The 24905-nt window shown below is 41.7% G+C and overlaps 1 long non-coding RNA gene across 1 annotated transcript; it reads left to right on the forward strand.

Moving 5' to 3' along the window:
• The first annotated feature begins 183 nt into the window (after positions 1–183).
• On the forward strand, positions 184–12123 carry LOC309532074. Its single transcript, XR_014219584.1, has 2 exons — positions 184–342; positions 12085–12123. It is a non-coding gene; the product is annotated as an uncharacterized lncRNA (long non-coding RNA).
• The last annotated feature ends 12782 nt before the right edge of the window (positions 12124–24905 follow it).

A 24905-nucleotide genomic window follows, 5' to 3' on the forward strand; every position in this document is an offset into this window, starting at 1 on the left:
AGCCTAAGTCTGGCAGAGGAAAAACAAGCCTTTAAAATAGTGTTGGAGTTAGACCACCCTTTTCGATGGCTTAAGACAGCTCTCATGCCACCATTAAAAAAAGAAAAATATGTGCATGCTGGTTGAGAGCCACACTGAGAGCCAGTGTGGTGTAGTGGTTAAGAGCGGTAGACTCGTAAACTGGTGAACCGGGTTCGCCTCTCTGCTCCTCCACATGCAGCTGCTGGGTGACCTTGGGCTAGTCACACTTCTCTGAAGTCTCTCAGCCCCACTCACCTCACAGAGTGTTGTGGGGGAGGAAGGGAAAGGAAAATGTTTGCCGCTTTGGGACTCCTTCGGGTAGTGATAAAGCGGGATATCAAATCCAAATTTTTCTTGAGCCTGAGCAAGGCCTCCTGCAAAACTTCACAAAGGAGGTTCTTGAGAAGATGCTCCATGACATATACTGGGCCTAGGCTGTTAAGTCCCTGATCAAGCTAGTCACTGAGCCAAATCTGCATTACACTGTTGTTTTCATGGTGACTATATGACATTAACACCACTATATTATATTATATTATATTATATTATATTATATTATATTATATTATATTATATTATATTATATTATATTATATTATATTATATTATATTATATTATATTATTATTATTACAATGTACAATATGCAGATTGCTGTATAATATGCATTCAGTGGTGCAGTCCGTTAACTTTTCTTTTGAAGATACACAGGGCCTAAAAAAAATTCTCAGCAAGACAGTGAACTTTGCATTTTGGGTCATTTTGATGTCTTTTTTTACCATTTCACACTCAAGTTGAACTCAAAAGTTGAGACAAACTTATGCTTAAGGTGTGTGAGTCAGTCAACGTTTTGGATTAAAAAGTGAACTTGGGAACTGGGAGCCTTGCCAAATATATTAATGCCTTCATTTCCACTGGCCTCTCGTAATTATCAGCAACTTATAGATTTCTGCTTCTCTAAGGGAAGGCAGTTCACAGCTTGCTTCTTCATCCATTAGCAATAATGACTGATTGCTATTGATAGCCTTCTAACTGTTTTACAGACCTTTGCAAAAAAAAGGCTTGCAATTTCTTTCAGATGAGAAGAATATCCATTAGGCTAACAATAGAATGTCAGTTGGTGCTGACACTTTTTATTTTCTGTGCAACTTAAAATATATTTATTTACCTAGGTATCTGGGGGTTAACTTAGTCAGTGTTCTGGGAAGAGTTCTCTTGCAGTTTTATGGTCTCTTTTTAATACTGTCTGTTAATTATAGTATTTTATCTGCTCTGGTTGTTTTGTGAATTGTATGTAACTATTATTACTGTATCAGCCAGTTGATTGTATGATACTGTAACATGCCCTGGGATCATTCACAACCAAGGTTAGGGTAGAAATATAATAAATGAATATATAAATTGCTGAACCCTAAAGTCCTGTTCTCAGAAAGTGTGGTGTCACATGGTTACACTGGGGGAAAGGAACCAATGAGCCTGTTTTTCCATAACAGATAGAAGTCTACATTTCTTTATCACAATGTTCATGGGAAGTACTGGATATGTTTTAAGATCTAGAGGGCAGCTAATTAAAAACCTAAATGTTGGGAATAAAGAGATGTCATATGGGTATTTGTCCTTCATATGCTCACTGTCATTTGGCAGGAAAGGACTTCTGGCCCTTTAAAAACTTAGTGCAACACAATCATGCAAATTAAAGCAGATTGTTCCCTGCAGCAAAAGATACCCCTCCCACAATCCACCACCTTCTTCTATGGATATTTGAGTAAGTTTTTTGAGTTTCTATTTGTCATTGCATCCTCTAAGAGATGGGTAATAGTCTCAGTTGTTTCTTTCAAAGCTCTGTATAATTAGAGCATGCAAGGAGTCTTCATGTCCTTTCAGTGTGGAAAAAAGTGATGATTCCTTGCCATTTATTAACCCTTCCTTGTAACACACAGCATGAGGCTAGCAGCCAGGCACATAATATTTCTTTCATAATGACTGTCTCTCAAGTCAACAGTTCCAGGATTTTCCTATAACTAGAAGGCAGTGGTGATAGCTGGGAAGAAATTTAGTGGCACCTTGACAGCCACCATTAAAGCAGTCATTACGGCTGCAGTACCAACTGGAGAGCTTCTTTAGTGAAAGTCTGTCACTTGCAGCATTATGAGTTATCACTCACAGGCTCAAGTGCCCTCATTTTTAATAATATTGATTGGTTATAGGCTTATAGCAAGCAAACAGGATGGCTTTGGGATTAGAAAATGATCATTTGCCCTGACAAAATGCATCACACATAAATTACGGAGCAAAATAAACGTACACTGATCATCAATCTTATTTTCCTGCAGATTTATGATGTTGCTCATGCTGAGTTCACTTGATGATGAGTTATAATACTGGGTCCTTTTGGCATGAATAATGAGGATGAGTAATAACTCATGCCTATCATTTAGCAAATGGCACAGAGGCTGGGAGAGCAGTCAATCACCAGCAGCTATCAATCCATCCTTCTATGGCCTTTGCCATGTTAAAAACGCTCTAAGTGTAAACGCATGCAACTTATTTTGAATGACAGCATTGTCTGTTTTCCTGGTTGTTGTGCAAATGGAGCACAGGATATACTCTGGGGACAGGCAGGTACATTTTCCCCAAGTGCTCCTATACTAGGCCAAAGACAGAGATTACCACCAACAAAAAAACATCCACAAAATAATTCAAGGGCTAAAGCCCTCAATATTTCTGGAGTGCAGGGATCAGAAAGACTTCAAAAGAAGCTGCATACCCAACTCCTGAAACTTAGGAAGGCTTTGGCCTAGTCATAGTGACATGAAGAAGGAATTGCTGCTTGATGCCATTGAGGAGCTAATCCTCTATCTCCTATTTGTTCACTGCTATCCTGCTGGAGAATCAGAATTGGAATTAGATGCCGTGGCAAAGGGATAAAGGCATAAGCCTATTTCTGCCTTCAAACCATGTTTGCTGAAAGCATGGAGGAAGGAGCACCACCACCACAGAGGCATATGCTATAGAAGGTATGAACAGAGCTCTAGGTAAACACATGGGCTATGTCTGCAGAGTCAAGGAACATATGAAAGTTTGAAGCGTCCCAGTCACATCATCTGCTGAATGCACAGACCTTGGGTGGGCCAGTGGGCAGAACAATGTGTTTTATAAGTGTGGTTTGGAGGTGCATGTAATGTTGTGGAATACAATCCTAAGAACATGAGGAAGTCCTGATTATTTTTGCAATGGGGGTTCCTCAGAAGTCCTTCTAAGGAAGCTCCGTTGCAAAAAAATAAGAGGACTATTCTGTTCTTCTTCTGTTTTCCCCACGCTAAAGTGGGGCTTGTCCAAAATAACTTCCAGTTGCATTTAAGACACATGTTGGTAAAGAAGGAAGCCTCATCTTTTGGATCTGTAGGAAGATACTAATTAGCCCATTGGCCAGTGTAACCCTAATACTTGACCACATGTAAAGCATATGCAGAAACAACACTGTCATTCTGTTCTTGGCGAGAGAGCATTGCCCCTGCATCCCAATTTTGGACGAAACCTGCAGCAAGTGTAACGATGCATGAAGGGGTCAAAATTACCATTTTTGTCAACTGAAGCAAGAAACACATTACAAAGACAATCTGTGGGCAAATTGGCTTACAAAATGAGCTACATGTGGTGGTTTGCTTTTTCTAGCCTGCTTCAAAAGTTATCTAAGCACCCACATGCTCTTGAGCCAATGTTTCATTTCCATTAGCTTGAGAGTATGTTTGATCATTAATTCCTTTCAGAGGCTACTTATTAGAAAGAAATAGGGGTACACAATTAAGCTAGGTGACCCTGTCATTAAGAGGGAAGGAAGTAGGAAGAGAGAGCTATTATGTGTTGACAGAGCAGTGCTTTCATTTGAACACATCACCGGGATAGCTCAAAATGTCTTTGCCACACATATCTTTTGTACTAGCCGGGTGACTGGGTGGGCTAGGGAGACATCTTTATTTATCATGAGTATGATATAGGTCCTTTCAAATTCATTGTAAATCAAGTTTACATTTCAGAAAGGCAATTATTTATTGAAGTACAAGAATAACAGGAGTAGCTGATATGGGGAGGATATCAGGCCAATTAAGAGGGATCTAATTCAGGACTTTATAATATTTGGGACAATATAATAATCTCTTGCTGATTCAAACAAGTGAATCAAGTCATATGCAACAGGAATGGTATGACAACTACTTGAATGTATGGGTCCACAGCCAATCTTAACTGAGGAAAATTTAATGCCAGTCATGTTTGTGTAGATTCACCTATTGCTGTGGAACATAGGCAATCCTCTTTTACAACAGTAGCCAGCCAGGTGTGTCTGGGAAGATCATAAGAAAGGCATTGAGGCCTGTCACCCTTGTTTGTCCCGAGCATATGTTATGAAGCCACACCAAGTCCCATCAGGGGAAAAGCAGGGATGATGATGATGATGATAGCACAAAGCAGGAGTATGGCAGAGCAGCTGAGCAATAGCGGTGGGGAACCTGTGGCCCTGTAGATGGAGATGAACTCCAACTTGCATCCACTACACTGTTGAAAGATCCGAGTTCTAGTTCAATAACATTGGTAGGGCCACAGGTTCTCCACCCCAGCTCGATATGATTCAAGCAAGCCTGCCAACCCTCCCAGCCACACACTGGCTTAAAAAAAAACTTCGCCAGGAGAGCAAGGGCTTGTTACTTTGCATACATAGTCCATTGCCTGTCACAGCTGTCAGGCAAGGAATGCCCAGAGTGAGGAATTGACACCTTCATTTTTTCAAAAGTACACTTACAAGTTAGGAAAAGGCATGTCTGTCAGTCGTATATCTCTCTGCCACTCCTAGGTGTGCAGCTGATGGGGCAGTTGAGGCACCAGAGAAGCCCCACCCCTGACTTCAGCTTACGTATCTTCCACAGCAGAGCTGCGTGCAAGCAGGTGAAGACTATATCTGCATGTAAACTGCTTCTGCTCCTCCCTCTTCAATTCTTGCCTGGTCCTGGGAGACAGTAGAGCAGGAGAGGTAGGAGGAGGAGGAGGTGTGGAAGACCTTGACTCTGCACCAGCCTGCACCTGTTCCTCACTCTCCAATCCTGCAGCTTCACCTGCCTCTGGCTATAATCTCCTGGCTGTTCCAGGCTCTCCCAGATCACTGATTCCTTCTTCTAAGTCACTCTCCAACCTCCCTTCTCCTGGTGCCCACTCATCAGCATCCAGCCACCGCTCCTCAGTGTTCAGCCAGTTCCTGGCATTGCTTGTCAGAACTTATTGCTGAGTATCGTTGGGTGTGAGATACCAGCCGTTGTTAGGATTGCGTGCAGGAGCCAGGCCCTGTGACCAGTAGGACTTTGCAGGACTGGGGCCTTCCTAAGTTTGTTCTGAAGAGGCAAGGTGTGGCCACACAGGTGAGGCCGATTGGTAGCTCACAGCACCTGGTGGCAAGAGCCAGGAAGGGATATAAGGTCAGTGTTTCCCTTTGGCTCTTTGCCACAGCAGCATGTTCCCTGCCTTGCTGCATTTGGCTCCTTGACTCCTTGCTACTTGATCCTCGGACCCTTGACTTCGTGACTCCTTGTTTCCTGACCCTCGGACTCTTGGCTTCCTGACTCCTGGCTTCTGGACTCCTGTTCCTGCTCCCACCCCACCATCTTGCCCCCGGTCCCGACATCCCCAGCTGGGGTTCGATTGCCTGTGAACCAGACTGTGACACCTGTAAGACACTACTCAGCTTTGGTCAGCTGTGAAAGCTACATAATGGAGTCTGGTCTATTAAGGCAAATAAGGCACTGCCCCACCAACTCAGCCTGCTCTGAAACACCTCCCACCTGCTTTATTTCTTACTTATGACCAGTATGGAAGGTGGCACTGCCTGTCTGCTTCCTTCTTCTAAGTGTCAGTGTTGCCCTTGTAGAATTCAGTGGAGAGCGGAAATTGGGATGAAACCAGAATTAGTTGGCTCTGGCTGTCATTCGATCTGGTTCCCCATATTCCTGGTCTTCCTGCCTTCCAGCCTAACCTATAGGAATCCACCACCACAGGAACCATAATAGCACATCCATGAAGAAGGCAATAGGATGATCCTTGATCTTCTCTAGTATTTTCTTTTTAAACTGGGACATATGTATGTTCCAAAGAAAACAAACTCAACAAAAGGCTATGAAAGGGAGATCACAAAACAAAAGAAGTGGGCATGTGAATGCCAGGAAGTCATCATACTTTGCATATGCAATGAGGGTATGTGTGCCAGGTTACTTATTTACAGTATCACAATTTTTATGGGTTTTCTGTATGCTATTTATTTTTCCAGAAATGTTTTATTTTTTTTCAAATTTGGGAGCAGTTCCATTGCCATTTCATGAGTTCAAGACACACCATCGTATTCATTTGGATCTGAACCCCAGCTGAGCCTGTATATAAAGTAGCTCCAATAAATGTTTTATACAGAAAAGAAAAATACAAATAAGGATATTAAAACACACACACACACACACACACACACACACACACACACCTTTAAAATGAAAATAACAGCCACAACTACGAGACAAACTGTGGTGCAAGAAAGAGCAGCACAGATGATAGCAGCCCTCTCTCATGCTCGGTGGGGTATTAAATTTTATAGCTATACTGCTTTTATTTTTAGATATTGAAAACCTTCTTTGAATCCGTGGGCTTATGGCTTTCTTAATTTCTTTTGTGTGTAATGTGTTTTGAGAGTTCATAATGAGCTAAACAGCCTTATATTGTCCCAGGCACTGGAGGTCGTCAGAAAAATGTTGCCATTAAAAATCACCAGCATTCATAAATGCTTTTATTACCCTTTCAAGGTTGGTGGAACGGCTGGAAGCTTGCGCCTCTGACTTGGCACAGTCATCAGCATAATTTTGAAAGTCAGCGAGCCTCCCAACACCATCTTGTTTTCGACGTTTTAAACAAAGAGGGGAATCAAAGTACACCCTTCCCGTAGAGCAAGTGTTATTAGTGTCATAAAGTGTGTGTGAAAGAAAACAGCAAAGCAATCCCGGGGAAATTTTATATGGAAGAATCACTATTGTTGAAGGTCAATTGATGCCTCTGACAGAAACATTACTATACACCTCCATATAATACAACAGCTGCTTCCAGGGACAGGAGACTGCACAGAGTGAGTGCTTACGCTTCTATGGAAGAGACAGCATTACCGCTACCGTAATGAATTGACTGATGAATTTTCTTCTGACCTGCCAGCCACAGAAGCAAAAATTATTCCAAGTACCAGAGCTTGTGATCCGTATCCAAGGATTCAGTCAGGGGCAGCCAGAATAGGCAGGATTTTTTTTATTTATTTTTAAAGCACTAACATTATAATTTATGGTCCTATTTTAACTGGGAATAAAGTTCTGAATCACTGTAATAGGCAAGATTTCATAGCCATGCAGGAAAAAAAATCGGTGCTAAGCCCCATTACTGCAGCCCACTGAGATGAAGCTAGAAGTGGGTTTCCTTGATGTTAGATTTAGATGGGTTTAGAAAAGAGCTGAGGCTGGACAACAAACCGTCTCCTTAGCCAAACATATTTTATACTTTATGATCTAGGATCCTACCACAAACTTGTACCCATTTCTTATGCTCCGTTTATGGCACCCAAAGAGTCAATTTTCCTCAGACTACAGGAATATAGCCTTACCTTGGAAGTTGAACAGAATCCATTCTGGAAGTCTGATCAACTTCCAAAACATTTGGAAACCAAAGTGCAGCTTCAGGAACCTCCTACAGCCAACTGGAAGCCGTGGAAGTCCCCTTGGACATTCGGCTTCCAAAAATAGTTTGCAAACCGGAACAGTCCCTTCCAGGTTCACGGCATTCAGGAGCCAAAATGTTCGACAACTAAGCTGTTCAAAAACCAAGGCACGACTGTATAGAAAATTGCCGTATGCTGATTCAGACTATTTGTCCAACTTGCCTACACTGCTTGGCAGTAGTTCTCTAGGCATGCTTTTGAACTGCTAGGTTGGCAGGAGCTGGGACAGACCAACAGGAGCTCACCCCGTCGTGGAGATTCGAACCACCAACCTTCCAATCAGCAAGCCCAAGAGGCTCAGTGGTTCAGACCACAGCGCCAACCATCTAAGGGTCCTTTAGCTTACCTTTCTTTGTTCTCTAGGGTTCCGGGCAGGAGCCTCTCCAAGCCCTATTTAGAGATGCTGGGGATTGAGCCAGGAAGCATCTGCATGCCGAGCAGAGGCTCTCCTACTGAGCAATGGACCTTGCCCAAAGCATGGGACCATGCATGTGATCAGGAACCCTGAATGATTAGTTTTTGTGTAAGAGGATTTACTGTCATGAAATGCCCAATTTATATCCATAGCCAAATGACATCCAGATTTTTTCAGCATAGGCATTAATTCACTACTCTTTCTAACAAAGTAAGAAGCGAGGGGAGACTTCTGCCCAAGAAATATTTCTCTACCTCACCCTAAGACTTCTTTAGTCCGCCACATAAATAAATATATGTAGGTTGTTGCACATAACCCAAATAGGCTACCGGGGCATTTAAGACAATATAAAAGCTATTAGCGCACATAAGACACTGCATTATAGGATGATCTATGATATAAATGATCAGATTAAGATCCTCCTTCTCCAGTGAATTTGCAATTCATGTTGAATGCAATTGCTGTCAACCTGTCATTTTAGATTAGAAGTGAATTTTCGTGCTATTGATTCTTCCTCTGCCTCTGCTCTTTTTGTTTTCCATTCCCCCCAGGAATTTTGAAAGAAGTACAAGAAACGTTAACAGAGAATCTGAATCATTGAATACATTACATTTGGCATGGGGTTCGTCCCAGTTGTTCTTTTTATGATGCAGTTCATCACGATTCCATGCAAATTTCTGGTAACGTTGCAATGTATTTTGGAAGGTGGAGCTGTCCCTGGAAGAAAGGGAGGAGGGTCTTTTTTCATCCCAAAGTGAATTGAAATGGAATTTAAGAAGATCAAGACAACAGAAGGGCATAAAATAAAAATCTTATAGGTAGGAGAAGATGCTTAAGTATTAGCAGTTTACAAGAAATAAATCTATAGAAAGTGATAAGGCATATGCTGAGATGTCACAATGCTCATAGTTGTCTTTGACTCCATCAAAGCGATGCTTGCTCCATCAGCGGTCCACTTCAGCCATAATGCTAAATAATAATAATAATAATAATAATAATAATAATAATAATAATAATAATATTAATAATAATAATTTTTATTTATACCCTGCACTTCCCAGCGAAAACCAGGCTCAGAGCAGCTAACATCAAATGTTTAACACATTAACATAAAATCAGGCAATCAATTAAAATATATCCTAAAATAATTATCAGAATAAAAACAAGAGTGCATGAATCTCACACTTATGTGGTTTCTCTTCCCATTCCTTCTCTAGTGCAGCTATAAGAAGATCAGAAAGATCTGCTTCTACTGTTAAACTAGCGAGAGTTCCCTGATGAATCTGGGAAGTATGGTCAGTTTAAACTACTCCTGGGCCAAAGTACCTTTTGAGAATGCTTTTGTTGATTTGAAAGGGGGAGATAATTGCACCATCCTTTTTGGCAGCTAACAAACAAGATTCCAGCGTGGGACCAGTGTGTTCTGAAATTCAGGACAGCAGAGACATCTCCTCTCTGTTTTTCTTTCTTTTCCTTCCTTTCTTAACAACTTTTTTTTTAAAAAAAACACAACACTGCTGAAGCAAGGAGCAGCATCCCTCCTGGCTGTGAGAACAGCATGCTAGACTGGTTAGGGCATTGGCCAATTCAGCAGGCTCTTCTTATAATCTTAGGAAGTTCAGGGTCTTGCTCACCAGTTCCCCCGACCAGCTCCGACCTAGCAAAGGATGTGCCACCTGCAAAGGTTTATGTCTCCCTGCAGTTGGAAACCTGTCACAAGAGGGTTCCTGATTGTGGGGAACCTTGTGTGTTTACGCACATGCTTACAAGACTACTTTTAACCTTGTGGCTAAACACAGCGAGAACAGGCGCAGGGTGCACAGCCCCACACCTTCTGCATGCTTTCAATTTAATAACATCTGAAGAAAGCTGCTATTGGTGCCAGTTTGGTAGAGAGATGTTGCCAGGACTGTAAACAATGACAGCTATGTTCATGTAAGACTTTCTGTTCCCGGTTTTCTTCCCCAGACTTTTCAGGAAATGAAGTCCTTGTTCTGTGTGTGTGTGTGTGTGTGTGTGTGCGCGCGCGCGTTTTTAAGGGCATCCTTCTGTGGCAATTTTTAATAATGAACTACATTTGCAATGTTGTGCCATCTGCGCAAATTCATCAAGATGTAGCTGGGTGGGGGGAGGCAGTTTTAATGGATTGTAATGCCTGTATTTCTTCATATTTGCAAGAAAGCAGGGCTTTCATGCAATTAAAGAAACTATAGTTGATGAACAGTATGAATTTTAATCAATTGAGAGATTGATTGCTTAAATCTCCATAAATCTGAGCATTAATAAAACAACACTTAGGAAGGGGAAAGTTTGTTTTAAGATGATGACCGCATGAGCACAAAGGAGGATGACCTCTTCTGAAATGGCTCCTTGTCCATTGTCTTATACATGGTCATATCGTGTCCATTGGGACTGGTAGGGCAGAAGACAAGGAAGCCAACAGTAGGTGGCGCCAGAGCCAATAACAGGCAGAGTCCTCTTCCTCCTCCTTTCTGAATTTTACAAATACAAAACTGAGAGTGAGGAAGAGGAAGCTTATGTCAAGGACTGGAATGAAGAGGCAGAGGCATGGTGGGGATTCCCCCCCCCCCACTTGCCCCACTTCTCCTATAGCTGACAGGGAAGAGACAGTATTGAATTGCAGCCAAGCTATGAGGGTGATAATGAGACAGAGACGGGCAAGCAGCCAAGCTATGCTGAGTTAGGAGAAATAAGGGAAGTGAGAGAGTAGCCAGCAAACACTTCAATAGACAACATAGAGGATCCTCCGTCCCCTAGGACATGACAGTCATTGAGGGTACAAGAGCAACGTCCGCAGTGACATTTGGCAATGGGAGGCTTCCATAGAGGCCAATGCTGTTGGGGAAGGAGGAGGATCCAGAGTGAGCAAATCCATTATGGAGGGAAGACTGGAATTCTTTGTCTCTCACCACAGTGACTGAATAAAGCCTAATTAAAAGCTTTATTGTTTCTTCCCAGCTCCTTGAAAGCATTGGGAGGGGAGGAAGAGAATTCCCCAGGCCTGACAGCTTACAGCCAAGGCTATCCTCTGGACTGGTTGTAAGAAGGCAGACAGGTGGGAGAGCTGGCTGAGAGGAGAGGAGAGGTGAGTGCACTGTGCATTGTGTCTAGCCTAACTGGGATGTGATTGCATAGTTGATATGAAATGGCTAGATCAAAGGCTTGGTTTCTTCGAAGGATTAACCCTCCCCTCTTTAGTTGCCCTTGGAATTCCCTTCACATGCCAAGGTTTTGTTTGTTTTTTTCAGAAGAAGACTTTTCAGTTGGGGACACCCGCCCAGGCCTAATTGCCTTGTGAGGATGATGAGAGATAGCAGCATGCGGAAAGGGGATGAGATGTAAGTTTGCGGATAAATCCATGTGTGCTACACAGCCTGCCTGCCACCCTCAAATCCAGCTAGCTGCCCTCAAGTACGGTGAAGGATCCTGATTGAAGATTTGGCTGCCAGTCTGTTCAGCTTCTGTACATGGAAGGGGAAGAGGCACCATTGCGTCTTTTGCAAAATGCTTTGGACTGGCCCTGGGACTAAGATAATCTACAGCTGACAACGATATCCAAAGAATGACGCACTGTTGATTTTCGGCCCCAAACAACCCTGGCTGGGATCTTAATGAAATGCTAGTGTGGTGGTGTGTGGTAGAGCCAGTGTGGTGTAGTGGTTAAGAGCGGTAGACTCGTAATCTGGTGAACCGGGTTCGCGTCTCTGCTCCTCCACATGCAGCTGCTGGGTGACCTTGGGCCAGTCACACTTCTTTGAAGTCTCTCATCCCCACTCACCTCACAGAGTGTTTGTTGTGGGGGAGGAAGGGAAAGGAGAATGTTAGCCGCTTTGAGACTCCTTCAGGTAGTGATAAAGCGGGATATCAAATCCAAACTCTTCTTCTTCTACTACTACGAGAGAGAGAGAAATACCTGCTCATGGGTGTATATTTCATTTGATGCTGCTAATGAAATATATTTCAGAATGCCTGGCTTTTCTAACTGTGGCTTTCATGTCCTGTGAAATATAAACTACCAAACTTGGGGAGCTTCTCTCAGCATGCAGCTTAATTTAGAAACTGCTGTGGAACAAGTATAGTGGTACCTCTAGTTACGAACTTAATTCATTCCAGAGGTCCGTTCTTAACCTGAAACTATTCTTAACTAGAGGCGTGCTTTTGCTAATGGGGTCTCTTGCTGCCGCTGCGCCGCCGGCACACAATTTCCGTTCTCATCCTGGGGCAAAGTTCTCAACTCGAGGTAACTCTTCCAAGTTAGCGGAGTTTGTAACCTGAGGCATTTGTAACCTGGGGTACCACTGTACTTAAACCTGCAAAGCACAGAGCAATGCTCCTTTTGGATCAAAAGCATCTTATTCCTTGCTGTTCGTTCAGCATTCACTGACGATTTTCCTCAGGCCATGGAAAGAAAAGGAGCAGGCCCAGCATGGCCAGTGCGGAGGAAGTCTGCCGGCAACCCTGTTTGAGTTGCCAGAGGCAAGGCAAAAAAAACCCCACATTTGCTTCTTCCCCATCGCTCAGTCCCTGCATGGTTGCCTGGGGACCCTATCTGCTTACAACAAGCACAGCCTTATGCCTTACACAGTCCCGTTAACAGGGAGGAATTAATACTTGGGATTCAATGCTCATTGCCCAAGAATACATGCAGAGATAGATCTGTTAGTATGCAAGTGCAGCGTGCATCAATCACCAAACTTGCAATGGGATTACCGTGGATTTTTTTCTTCTCTGCAGTGGGCAGAGATATTCTCACTAGGGAACAGATTTGAGGGCAAAGAATTAAAATGCACCTCTTCTCACTCTGTGCCTCCAATCTAAATCAAGTGGACACAAATGTTGCTGCTGCCACTGCTTTTTTTTTCTGGGGGGACGCAGGGGTACGCATACCCCTAAACATTTTGTGAATCTAAGTTTGGCCTCATTTTGGGGCAGTATTTCAATATGTGTAGGAAAATGAGAGTAGCCCAAAACATTTTTTTAAGAAAGAAAGCACTGACTGCTATTATTAAGTTTATCACCCACCTTCTCCCCTCTATTCCCTCCCCCTACCTCTGGATACCATATTGCCTTACCCTGAATGTAACCAAGGCTTTATAATCTGAACAGCAAAAAGAGAGATTGCACATTCTTTTGTATTTCATTGAAATCTTTAATAAAAAATATTTTAAAAAAGACAAGGGGGTCCCTAATCACAGAATCCCCACATCACATCTAGTTTGTCCCTGAAGTGGGTCAGTCAAAGCCCACTGGGTAGTTGTACTCTACACAATCAGGGGTCCTTTCTCTGAGTCAGCCTAGAAAACAGAGGCCTGGTACTAGGGCCACATTTTCAGTTCTCAGTTTATAATACAGTGGTACCTCGGGTTAAGAACTTAATTCGTTCTGGAGGTCTGTTCTTAACCTGAAACTGTTTTTAACCTGAAGCACCACTTTAGCTAATGAGGCCTGCCGCTGCCGCCGCGCCGCCAGAGCGCGATTTCTGTTCTCATCCTGAAGCAAAATTCTTAACCCGAGGTAATACTTCTGGGTTAGCGGAGTCTGTAACCTGAAGCGTATGTAACCCGAAGCGTATGTAACCCGAGGTACCACTGTATACTGTTCTCCCAATAAGCAAGGTGCATGCCTGCCTTTTGACCTTAGACTTTTTCAGTATTGTTAAGTCATAGCTCTTGAAGTAGGACTGTGTCCAGGAAGTTCTCTTAGTGAAGTGGTAGCAATACCTGAATGAAGACTTCAGTTTAAGCTTCTTTCAGAATGTGAATATGTGGCAAGTGTCAGTGGATGTATCTAACTGCAGCAGCTTTGGAGCTGGGCTCAGAAATACAAATCCCCCTCCCCTTTCCTTTCCTTCGTTTTCTTTTCTTTGTTAAAAAAAAACCCCGACCCTTAAGCTTCTCGGTAGATCACTTCAAAAATACGTGGTTTCAATCATGCAAGAATGCATCAAGGACAACTAATTTCCATGTCTGAATGGCACTTCTAGCATAGCATTTTACTAACACACCGCAGCCTGTCACCAACTTAACAGGAAATCTCTCTCAACCTCTTTGGTTAAGAGAGAGGAAATAATGAAACATAGTAGGTTTCAGCCAGCCTCTGTTCACCCCCCAACGGAGATTTCTGGCAGGAGCCCATGGAAGAAATACAGACTCGCACCCTCCTGAGGATACTAGATCTGGAGAGAAACCTCAAGGCTGCCACATTCTGGGCCTTGGCTTTGACAGATGAAATATTCACATAGAGCTAGGCTCCATTTTGGAAAGGCTGAAGAGTTTACACCCTTGTGAAAAACAAACAAAGGCCGGTAGGCTGTCAAAGGCATCACAGCTATGTTTTAAGCAGTGTTGTATATTTTTTACTGAACTGACAAAACATTAAGAAATCTTGTTGTTAGGATACTTACAGCTTTTTCTGTTATCTCTCAGTGCTATTTAGAGCAACATACAATTAAAATAAACAGTTCCGCTTATAACTGAGCTTATTTGATATTGTATATTGTGTTTGTCTATTAATATATCAATCAAAGAGGTTTACAGGAAGATCTGTTGCAACAAAAGGAAACTATAAAATATACATTTGCTAAAATAACTAACAATGATGGTTAATATGCCAAAGAGAGTAGTAGGGTTGCCATACATCCAGAATTTCCTGGGCATACCCAGAATACTGCAGTCAGAAGCAGTGTCCGGGCGGAAATCGGGAAACTGTCCAGGAAAATACAGATGTAGGGCAAGCCATGTCGGCAGTGTCGTTTTTGCCAATTTCCCCCGGCACAAAAGAGCTCTAAAATGTTTTTGGGTTTTTTGTAGTTTTGAAAAAAAGGGGGGGAAAGCTCAATATCTTTTGTGCCCAATTTTCACTTTTTGAAATATGGCAACCCTAGTCATCAAAACAACAAAAGTGGCTTGCCCTTTTGGATGGAGCAGCAATAGCATCACTGCTATATACTGGGGTGGGTGAGCAGGCTGTAGGGATGTCAGCCCTGTGTGAACAGACACAGTTAGGAGCATAGGGCTGGCTCCATTGGTACACCTGTAACCTTATTCACCTCCCCACCACCTCCACCCTCCCTCCTTATAGACAAGGGGGGGAATCCTGCCAGGAAGCTAGCTCCTGAAGCCAACCTCAGCCAAAGCTAGAGTCACTTCTGAAGTCAATCACAGCCAAAGCAAAACAAGGCAATACAATATGCAAAACTTTCTGGGATTTTAAGGCTTGCTTCTGCTGTTGGTTGGTTGTATTTGGGTAAAGAATAAAAGGGTAATTCTCTGGGTGCCCAGATCCACGTTTGGAACAAGTACAGTGGTACCTCAGGTTACAGACGCTTCAGGTTACAGACTCCACTAACCCAGAAATAGTAGAAGAGTTTGGATTTGATATCCCGCTTTATCACTACTCGAAGGAGTCTCAAAGCGGCTAACATTCTCCTTTCCCTTCCTCCCCCACAACAAACACTCTGTGAGGTGAGTGAGGCTGAGAGACTTCAAAGAAGTGTGACTGGCCCAAGGTCACCCAGCAGCTGCATGTGGAGGAGCGGAGATGCAAACCCGGTTCACCAGATTACGAGTCTATCGCTCTTAAGCACTACACCACACTGGCTCTCTAGTACCTTGGGTTAAGAACTTTGCTTCAGGATGAGAACAGAAATTGCACGGCGGCAGCAGGAGGCTCCATTAGCTAAAGTGGTCCCTCAGGTTAAGAACAGTTTCAGGTTGAGAATGGACCTCCAGAACGAATTAAGTTCTTAACCCGAGGTACCACTGTACTCTTTGGTGAGAGAGCCCTAGCAGAGATTTAAAATCACAAAACATACAGCAATGTAAAGCATGGAAATATAGGCTTTCAGATCTTTAAAATATCCCCCTCTAAGTTGCTTCCAAAGTTATCCACTTCCTTTAGTATAGAAAGACCACACATTTGGTAAGTTAGAAATGGTTTGCTTACAAACTCTTCAAAGGTCAAATTCATGTGCTTTCCCATTCAGCAGCAAGAAAAGACAGGCAGCACAACTTAGTTTCAAAAATGATAAGCGTTTCTCAGTTATTTGTATGGAAACACATAGATGGCTTGCTAAAGCCATATGGTCTGGGCTTGGAGCATCCAGCTTTGGCATCCTCACTGGTCAGGTTCACATGGTGGAAAAAAGAGAGGACACGTAAATCATAACTCCTGGTGGGAAAATATTTAACCTAGCCACTGAGAATTGTCTCCTCAAATGAGGAATATTTAATGTCGCTCAATACCTAGCAGGCCAACCATCACTGCCAGGTTGTAGATGAGGGCTAGAGAGCCTATGGCCCTCCTAATGTTGTTGGACTCCAACTACCATTTACTCCATCCAGCAGGCCAGTGATCAGAGATCATGGGAATTGTAGTCCAAGAACAGCTGGAGGGCCACACTGGCTCCCCTCCCTGGTTGTAAACCAAGGTAGACTGGAGAGCAGCCCCCCTATGTTTTAAAGTAACATGCTCTTCAAACAGGCATTTCGTAGGTTTCTTAAATATGTGCCTGTGCTATCTTTTTGGATCAAAGGATTTATCTAACCCCTCCAAAAATATTTTTTCCTCAGAATGCAGGCTTTTGCTAGGACCATTCCTACAAATGGTTCTGATTTGTTGTGTTTGATGTGTCTTTGACATGTTTTATCCAAAAAAATGTGGAAATGTATTGGAATTGTCTTATGTGTTTCTTGTGTAGAGTTTATCATTGTGAAGAATTACTCTCATGTTTAGTGTGGACATGATCGTATAGACAGCATATTTCTCTTGAGGATACTCAAGACCATATTCATTTCAACAGAGGGGATAGATTTGCATATAGAGCCACTGTGTACAAAAGGTTTGTTTTCCAAACGCCTTCCTATCAGATGTCAAAGAGATAAACAACTACCTGACTTTCAGAAAACATCTGAAGGCTCAGGTTCAGGGAAGTTTTTAGTGTGTGACATTTTAGTGTATTTTTGGTCTTTGTTGGAAGCCGCCCAGAGTGGCTGGGGAAACCCAGCCAGATGGGGCAGGGTACAAATATATGATGATGATGATGATGATGATGATGATGATGATGATGAAAGGTTTTTCATGTACACCTGGAAGCCTGTGCTGAGATAGTGAGTGGCCTTTTAGAACTGGCCTATTATTTTTTCCTATTTATGTTAGTCTTGTGGGTCTGTGGTGGGTAGATTGCTTGCGTTTCTGTGTCTTAAACTAGTCTTCACAGAAAACAGCAAGGACACTTTAATCTTTATTTGCTTTACAGCTTCAATTATTATTATTTTTTTAAAAAACCCTGCACCACTGTTCCATGGAAAAACAAGTGATTAACATGTTTTTATGTCAAGGACAACTATTCAAGGCAGTCTGTTTATCAAATTAGTTTATCCGCTTTTCGTGTTTGCAAATTATCCATAAGGAGACTTTGACTTTAATAGGTTTGTTTATTTGCAAATATTTAGTGTGACAGATGTTAGCCCAAGGCGGCAGTGCGCCCAGCGCATTGTTCTTCTTGCTTTGAGTTGACACCATTTCTAATTGCCACTTTTTGTCAACTAAATCATATGGCAGAGCTAGTTTTGCATGCCATGAGACTTGATCCCCAAGGAACCTTGTTGACAACCATGCGAACTGCCTTGGAAATCTGTCTCCACATGTGGATACTAGGGGCTGTTAGGTTCTTTCTTTTTGTGCTCATGCTGATTCCTGTTGTAGGAGCCAGGTTAAAAACTGAGATCGCCATCATGGGAACCAGGACACTGCCATATAGCTGCAAAGAGTGGCTTCACTTGAGCCAAGCCATTTGCCTGGTTGCCATTTACTTGCACTTCTGTCAAGGCATAGTTCAGAACTAACTACTTGAACACTTTCACCGTTGCATGAGTTGTGTGCAGGCTGCTGTGATCTAAAGAGTTGCATTTCTCAATTGCACAACTATTGTGAAGGCAAGTCGCTCCAAAATGTTTGGTGGACAGCTACTTTTGTCTCAGGTGAACTGGCTCTTAAGGAATTAGGGGGGAACATATATATGGAGGAACTCTATAATAAAAGCGTAAGAATGTCATGGCGCAGCCCCCATTGGAAGATTTGTAGTGCCTCATCACAAGCCTGGAAGTCAGGGTGGAATAGAGGAGAAAAAGTGAAGGCAGGTTGCACAATAGCAGCTATGGCATGGGAGTGAAAGGGGAGACTAGTGGTTTGAAACAATGGCAGAAGTTTAAGTGAAGCAGGGATGGAGGAAACTGAGAGGAGAGTAGCAGCTTTAAACAATTACAGGGTTTGTCCTCCCCCCCCCGGGCCCGGGAGCGTCCTATTTTGAAGCCTGTAAGCGCAGAATTTGACAGCTGTCAAAGCTGTCAAATAGACAGTCTACAGGAAAAAAAGTGCTACATAAGATCCCTCTGGAATAAAAGGTGTTACAATTGAACTTAAATTGTTGGAAACAAAGTAATAAAAATAAGAAAGTGGACTGTTGGAGAAAACAACGTTAAGCAACCAGATTCCCTCTAGGGGGAACTCTGTGGAATTACAATGGCTGTGGATGGAAAGATACTGGAGCAAATCGAAAGGATGTTTCAACTGGTGGGAACCTTACAAGAGCATATTTCGGAAATGAGTAAACATATGATGACCTTGACTACTGAAACAAGTAGTCCTGCTGATTGCAAGGAGGATTGGAAGGAGAAAGAACCCACAGCTGAACTTGAAATGATAATCAAAGAAAAGGAGACAAAACAAGAGAAAGAGAAAGGAAAGCTGGGAAATGTTGACCAGAATCTGACATCTGTGGAATACAAGCAAGGAGACTATTGGATTGAATCTACTACAAATCTACGAAAGATGCAAAAGATGAATGTGGAGGCCCTGGAAGTTTATGGAATGCAAGAATTTAAAATAAAGAAATATAATTGGGGCCTCCACATTGACATTGACTCTGATTCTGACTATGATTTGAAAGATCCATGCCTTGTGGAAATTCTTCAGCAGTTCTACTTAAGAGACTATGGATGGGTTGTGATAGACCTTTTCCGAGATTTGAGGATAAACACAAAGGATTACCAACAAGACCGGCGGAGAGGGACTGTGATAGACTTGAGAGCCTCGGACGTGTGGGACCCAGGCTAAGAAATGACATTGTGGACTTGTATTGGGAAGGGACGCAAACCGGGGATGGGAGGGAGGGAAAGATGTAATTTTTTTTTTTTAAACATTTTTATTGGTTTTACAAAAGTTTTTATAACAAACAAACATAAAAAAGAAACAGACACACAAACAAATATAATTTCAAAATGTCCTTTCATAAACTTCTTTCCTCGGACTTCCCCATACCTCCCCTTTCTGCATCCTCATGTCCAAATTTTATAGCAACTTATAAATATTTTCTCCAATCCTAATTCATCGTAGTCCTTTCTTAATCTAATCTTATATTACTGCAACCCTTTCTCTCTATGAAATCTCGACATTCTAAACTTCATCAAGTTTATAATAGTTCTTAAGATAAATCTTAAATTTCTTCCAGTCTTCTTCCGCAGTCTCCTTTCCCTGGTCACGAATTCTGCTTGTCATTTCCGCCAGTGTCATATAGTCAATCACTTTCATCTGCCATTCTTCCAAGGTGGGTAGTTCTTGTGTCTTCCAATACTTTGCGATCAGTATTCTTGCTGCTGTTGTTGCATACATGAAAAAAGTTCTATCCTTTTTTGGCACCAATTGGCCGACAATGCCCAAGAGAAAGGCCTCTGGTTTCTTAAGGAAGGTATATTTAAATACCTTTTTCATTTCATTATATATCATCTCCCAGAAAGCCTTAATCTTCGGGCATGTCCACCAAAGATGGTAAAAAGTACCTTCAGTTTCCTTACATTTCCAACATTTGTTATCAGGCAAATGGTAAATTTTTGCTAGCTTGACTGGGGTCATGTACCACCTATAGACCATTTTCATCATATTTTCCTTTAAGGCACTACATGCCGTAAATTTAATACCGGTGTTCCACAACCCTTCCCAGTCAGCAGCCATAATATTATGACCAATGTCCTGTGCCCACTTAATCATAGCTGATTTAACTGTTTCATCCTGTGTATTCCATTTCAACAGCAAGTTATACATTCTTGACAGATTCTTAATATTGGGTTCTAACAATTCTGTCTCAAGTTTTGATTTTTCCACCTGGAAGCCAATTTTCCTGTCCTGTTTGAAAACCTCCATTATTTGACAATAGTGGAGCCAGTCTTGTACTTTGGGTTTTAATTTTTCATGACTCTTTAATTTCAATTTCTCTCCATCCTGTTCTAAGATCTCACAATACTTTGGCCATCCGACCTCCATGTTAACTCTCTTGTGGGCCTTAGCTTCTAAGGGTGACAACCATCTAGGGGTTTTGTTTTCCAGCAGATCTTTATATCTCATCCAAACGTTGAACAAAGCTTTCCTTACAATATGATTTTTAAAGGCACTGTGCACTTTAATTTTGTCATACCATAGATAAGCATGCCAGCCAAATGCATTATTGAAACCTTCTAAGTCCAAGATATCTGTATTCTCGAGGAGCATCCACTCTTTCAGCCAGCAGAATGCTGCTGCTTCATAATACAATTTTAAGTCCGGCAGGGCAAATCCCCCTCTTTCTTTTGCATCTGTTAAAATTTTATATTTTATTCTGGGCTTTTTGCCCTGCCAGACAAATTTCGCAATGTCTTTCTGCCACCTCTTGAAACAGTCCATCTTGTCAATAATCTGCAAAGTTTGAAATAAAAATAGCATCCTAGGCAATACATTCATCTTGATCACTGCAATTCGGCCTAACATTGACAATCTCAAATTTGACCATATTTCTAGATCTTTTTTAATTTCTGACCAACATTTTTCATAATTGTCCTTATACAAGTTCAAGTTTTTAGATGTTAAATTAACCCCTAGATATTTCACCTTCTTAACCACCGTCAGACCTGTCTCCTCTTGAAACTTGTTCTTTTCCATATCTGTTAGGTTTTTCCCTAAGACTTTAGTTTTTTGTTTATTCAATTTAAATCCAGCTACCTGTCCAAATTGTTGGATTATTTCCAACACTCTTTTTGTACTAGTGTTTGGCTCCTGCAAAGTCAAAACTAGGTCATCTGCAAACGCTCTTAACTTATAATGTTTGGTTCCGACCTTTACACCTTTAACCTGCTGGTCATTTCTAATCATATTCAGCAACACCTCCAGGACCGAAATAAAAAGCAATGGGGAAATTGGGCACCCCTGTCGTGTTCCTTTTTCTATCTTAAGTTCCTCAGTTATTATATTATTTACAATCAACTTAGCTTTTTGTTCGGAATATATTGCACCCATACCATTCTCAAATCCTTGTCCTACCCCCATCCCATGAAGATTCTTTTTCATAAAACTCCACGAAATATTGTCAAAGGCTTTCTCCGCATCCACAAATATCAAAACTGCTTTGGTATTTATATTCACCTCTAACTTTTCCAGAATGTCTATTATATTCCTAACATTGTCTGAGAGGTGTCTTTTTGGGAGAAAGCCTGCTTGGTCTCTGTGAATCTTCTCCATCAATACTCTTTTAAATCTTTTTGCTAAAATGTCTGCAAATATTTTGTAATCCACATTCAATAACAAAATTGGGCGGTAGTTCTTCAGTTGAGTCTTTTCAGTCTCTGTCTTTGGTATGAGTGAAATATATGCTTCTTTCCACGATTCGGGTGCCTTTTTTCCCTCTAAGATCTCGTTACAAACTTCCTTTAACGGTTGTATCAACCATTCCTTTAAAGATTTGTAGTATCTGGAAGTCAGTCCGTCTGGCCCTGGAGATTTGCCCAATTGCATGTCCTGAATGGCACCCTCTATCTCTTGTTCTGTTATTCTCTGGTTTAAATCCACCTTGCTATGATGAGGGATCTTTTGTAATCCATATTTATTAAGGAATTTATCTATGTCTTCTTCATTTTGTAATCCTTGGGAATAAAGTTTTTTAAAATAACTCACAAAACAATTTCTTATCTCGTTGGGTTTAGATATATTTTTTCCATCCACTTCTAGACTTGTGACTGTGTTTAATTTCTGTCTTTTCTTAAGTTGCCATGCCAGAAGTTTACCACATTTGTCTGCCGACTCAAATGTCTTTTGTTTCATTTGCTTTATTTTCCATTCAATCTCTTGGTTCATCAATTCCATATATTGTGTTTGATACAACTTAATCTCCCTCAAAATCTCCTGGGACTTTGGTTTTGATCTTAATTTTTTCTCTCCTTCTTTTATCTTTTCCAAAAATTTTTCCTTTTTCTCGTTCTGTTTTCTCTTCTTTATTGAATTTTGTTGAATCAAAAATCCTCGCATCACCGCTTTACTTGCGTCCCAGACCACTCTTTTTTCCACATCGCCCTTTAGATTAATTTCGAAGTAGTCCTTTAGAGTTTTTTGGGCCTTCATGTGGATTTCTCTATCTCGAAATAGGGTGTCATTCATTCTCCATCTAAACTGACCAGTTGTTGTAAATTTCATTTCCATCTTCACGGCGTTATGGTCGGAACAGGTTTTTGGGCAGATTTCTACCTTCTTAATCTTCGGAGCCATTCCACTAGTAACCCATATTTGGTCGATTCTGGTCCAGGTCATCTTTGCATGGGAGAAAAAGGTTCCCTCTCTTTCAAGAGGGTTCCTTGTTCTCCAAATGTCTATTAAGTCCATATTTTCAGTCATTTCAAAGAAAGTCTTCGGGAGTCTCCCTTCTTTAGTAAGTGTCAGTCTTTGTGTCTTGTCCATGTTTGTAGAAACTACACCATTCATATCTCCCATAATTATCATATTGTATTCCAAATAGTCCGTCAAAGTTTCATGAAGTTTTTTGAAGAATTCTGCTTTGCCTTCATTTGGTGCATAGATCCCAATTATCAAAAAATTTTCTCCTTGTACCTGGATCTCCACCGCTAAATATCTTCCTTGTTCATCTTTGAATATCATTTTTGGAGCCCATTTCTCTTTTACATAAATCACAACTCCTCTTTTTTTCACTTTATCCGACGAAATGAACTCTTGTCCCAATTTTTTATTCATAAGCAGTCTTCTGTGTGCTCTAGTTATATGGGTTTCCTGTAAACAAATCAAGTCCAGTTGTTCTCTGTACAAAATATGAAATACTTGACGTCTCTTCAAAGGACTGTTCATCCCATTACAATTCCAACTAAGGAATTGCAGGGCCATCTTGTTATTTTTCTGGTATTCCTCCAACAGCTCCCAATTGTTGTTCCTCCTCTGTTGGTGGTGGAAGATTCTGTCCAAACGAAAGGTTCAAGATGTCTATTACACTCTTTTGCTCAGCAATTGGGTCTACAGTTCCTTTCTGTAAATCTTCTTGATTTCTTTGCAGGAACCTGTCTTTGTCCTGTATCGTCTTTATTTTCACCTTCTTCCCCCTATAGTCAAAAGACAGTCCCTGTGGAAATTCCCACCTGAAAAGAATGGTGTTCTTCTTCAACAGGTAAACCAAATCCTTATAAGAAGCTCTCAAGTCCAAAATATGTTTAGGAATGTCTTTAAAGATCTGTATCGGTGAGTTCCCAATTTGTAAGGCCTTTTCAAAGTGCAGTCTTAGAATTTTGTCTCTTTCCTCCTTCGATCTCAAGGTAATCAGACAGTCTCTCGGCGCCTTTCTGTTCTGTCTTCTGCCCAGTCTAAATGCTGTTGTGATTTTAAATTCGTCTTCCTTTAGATCTTCCCAAGAATCAGCAAACTCTTTCGTTAAAAAGTCCGTAAGATTGTCTCCTTCGTCCTCTGGAATTGATCGTAGTTTCAAATTCCTTTCTTTTCTTTGTAGTTCCCACAATGCCAAAGTTGCGTCGTGGTCATAGACCCTCCTGGCAATCGGTTCTAATTTTTCCTGGGTCTCTCCAGCAATAGTTCTAGCTTCCTCCGCAATTTGACGTGTGGCAGAATTTTCTTGCGTAAGCCTGTTTATAGATTCTGTATTCAGGTCAAGTCTTGTTGTTAAATCTGTCAATTTCTGTGAATTCTCTGTCAGTTTCTTAGTATTTTCTGCCGTCTGCTTTGTTAGATTCTCCAGAGACTGGTTTATCTTAAAAAGAGCTTGCGACACTGCATCCATGGAGACTGCTGTACCTTTTTCTTGTCCTGTTGTCACTGTAGAGGTTATGCCTGAGATCGAGCCTCTTTTCTTATGTTGCTGTAGCTGTTGTTGATATTGCCTTGTCTTGGCTCTCGTGCTTATCTCGTCAGCTGGGCCACTCATATCCCAAGGTCGTTTCCCACGAGAGCCTTCTCCTAAAGGAAAATTCCACTGTCCCAAAGCGTAGCAACTTTTAATTTACCCTCTAGAGGGAGCAAATCAAAATGTCCACACACAAAGGCAAAGAGTATTAAAAAGGCAAATTTATCGGGAGGCTTCTATATATATATTGCGACACTTTCCCAATAGATAGAGTCCCAGCCTTCCCTGATATATTGTGTCCACAGAGTCCCAAAACTTTGTAACAAATAGACAATAAGACTTCCACTTTGTTACTTTCACAGGAATCTAAAGTCAGTTCAGTGTTCCTTTGTTTCAGTAGCAGTTTGTGCCAGGTTGAAGGCTGCAGAAAGTTCCCTTTCCTTTAAGTTGGTCATGCAGCTTATAAATTCACTTATTCCTCCCCTCTGCCCTGCAAGCTGGAGGGGATAA

Source organism: Podarcis vaucheri, assembly GCF_965113315.1.
Source record: "Podarcis vaucheri genome assembly, chromosome: 5".
Classification (NCBI taxonomy): Eukaryota; Metazoa; Chordata; class Lepidosauria; order Squamata; family Lacertidae; genus Podarcis; species Podarcis vaucheri.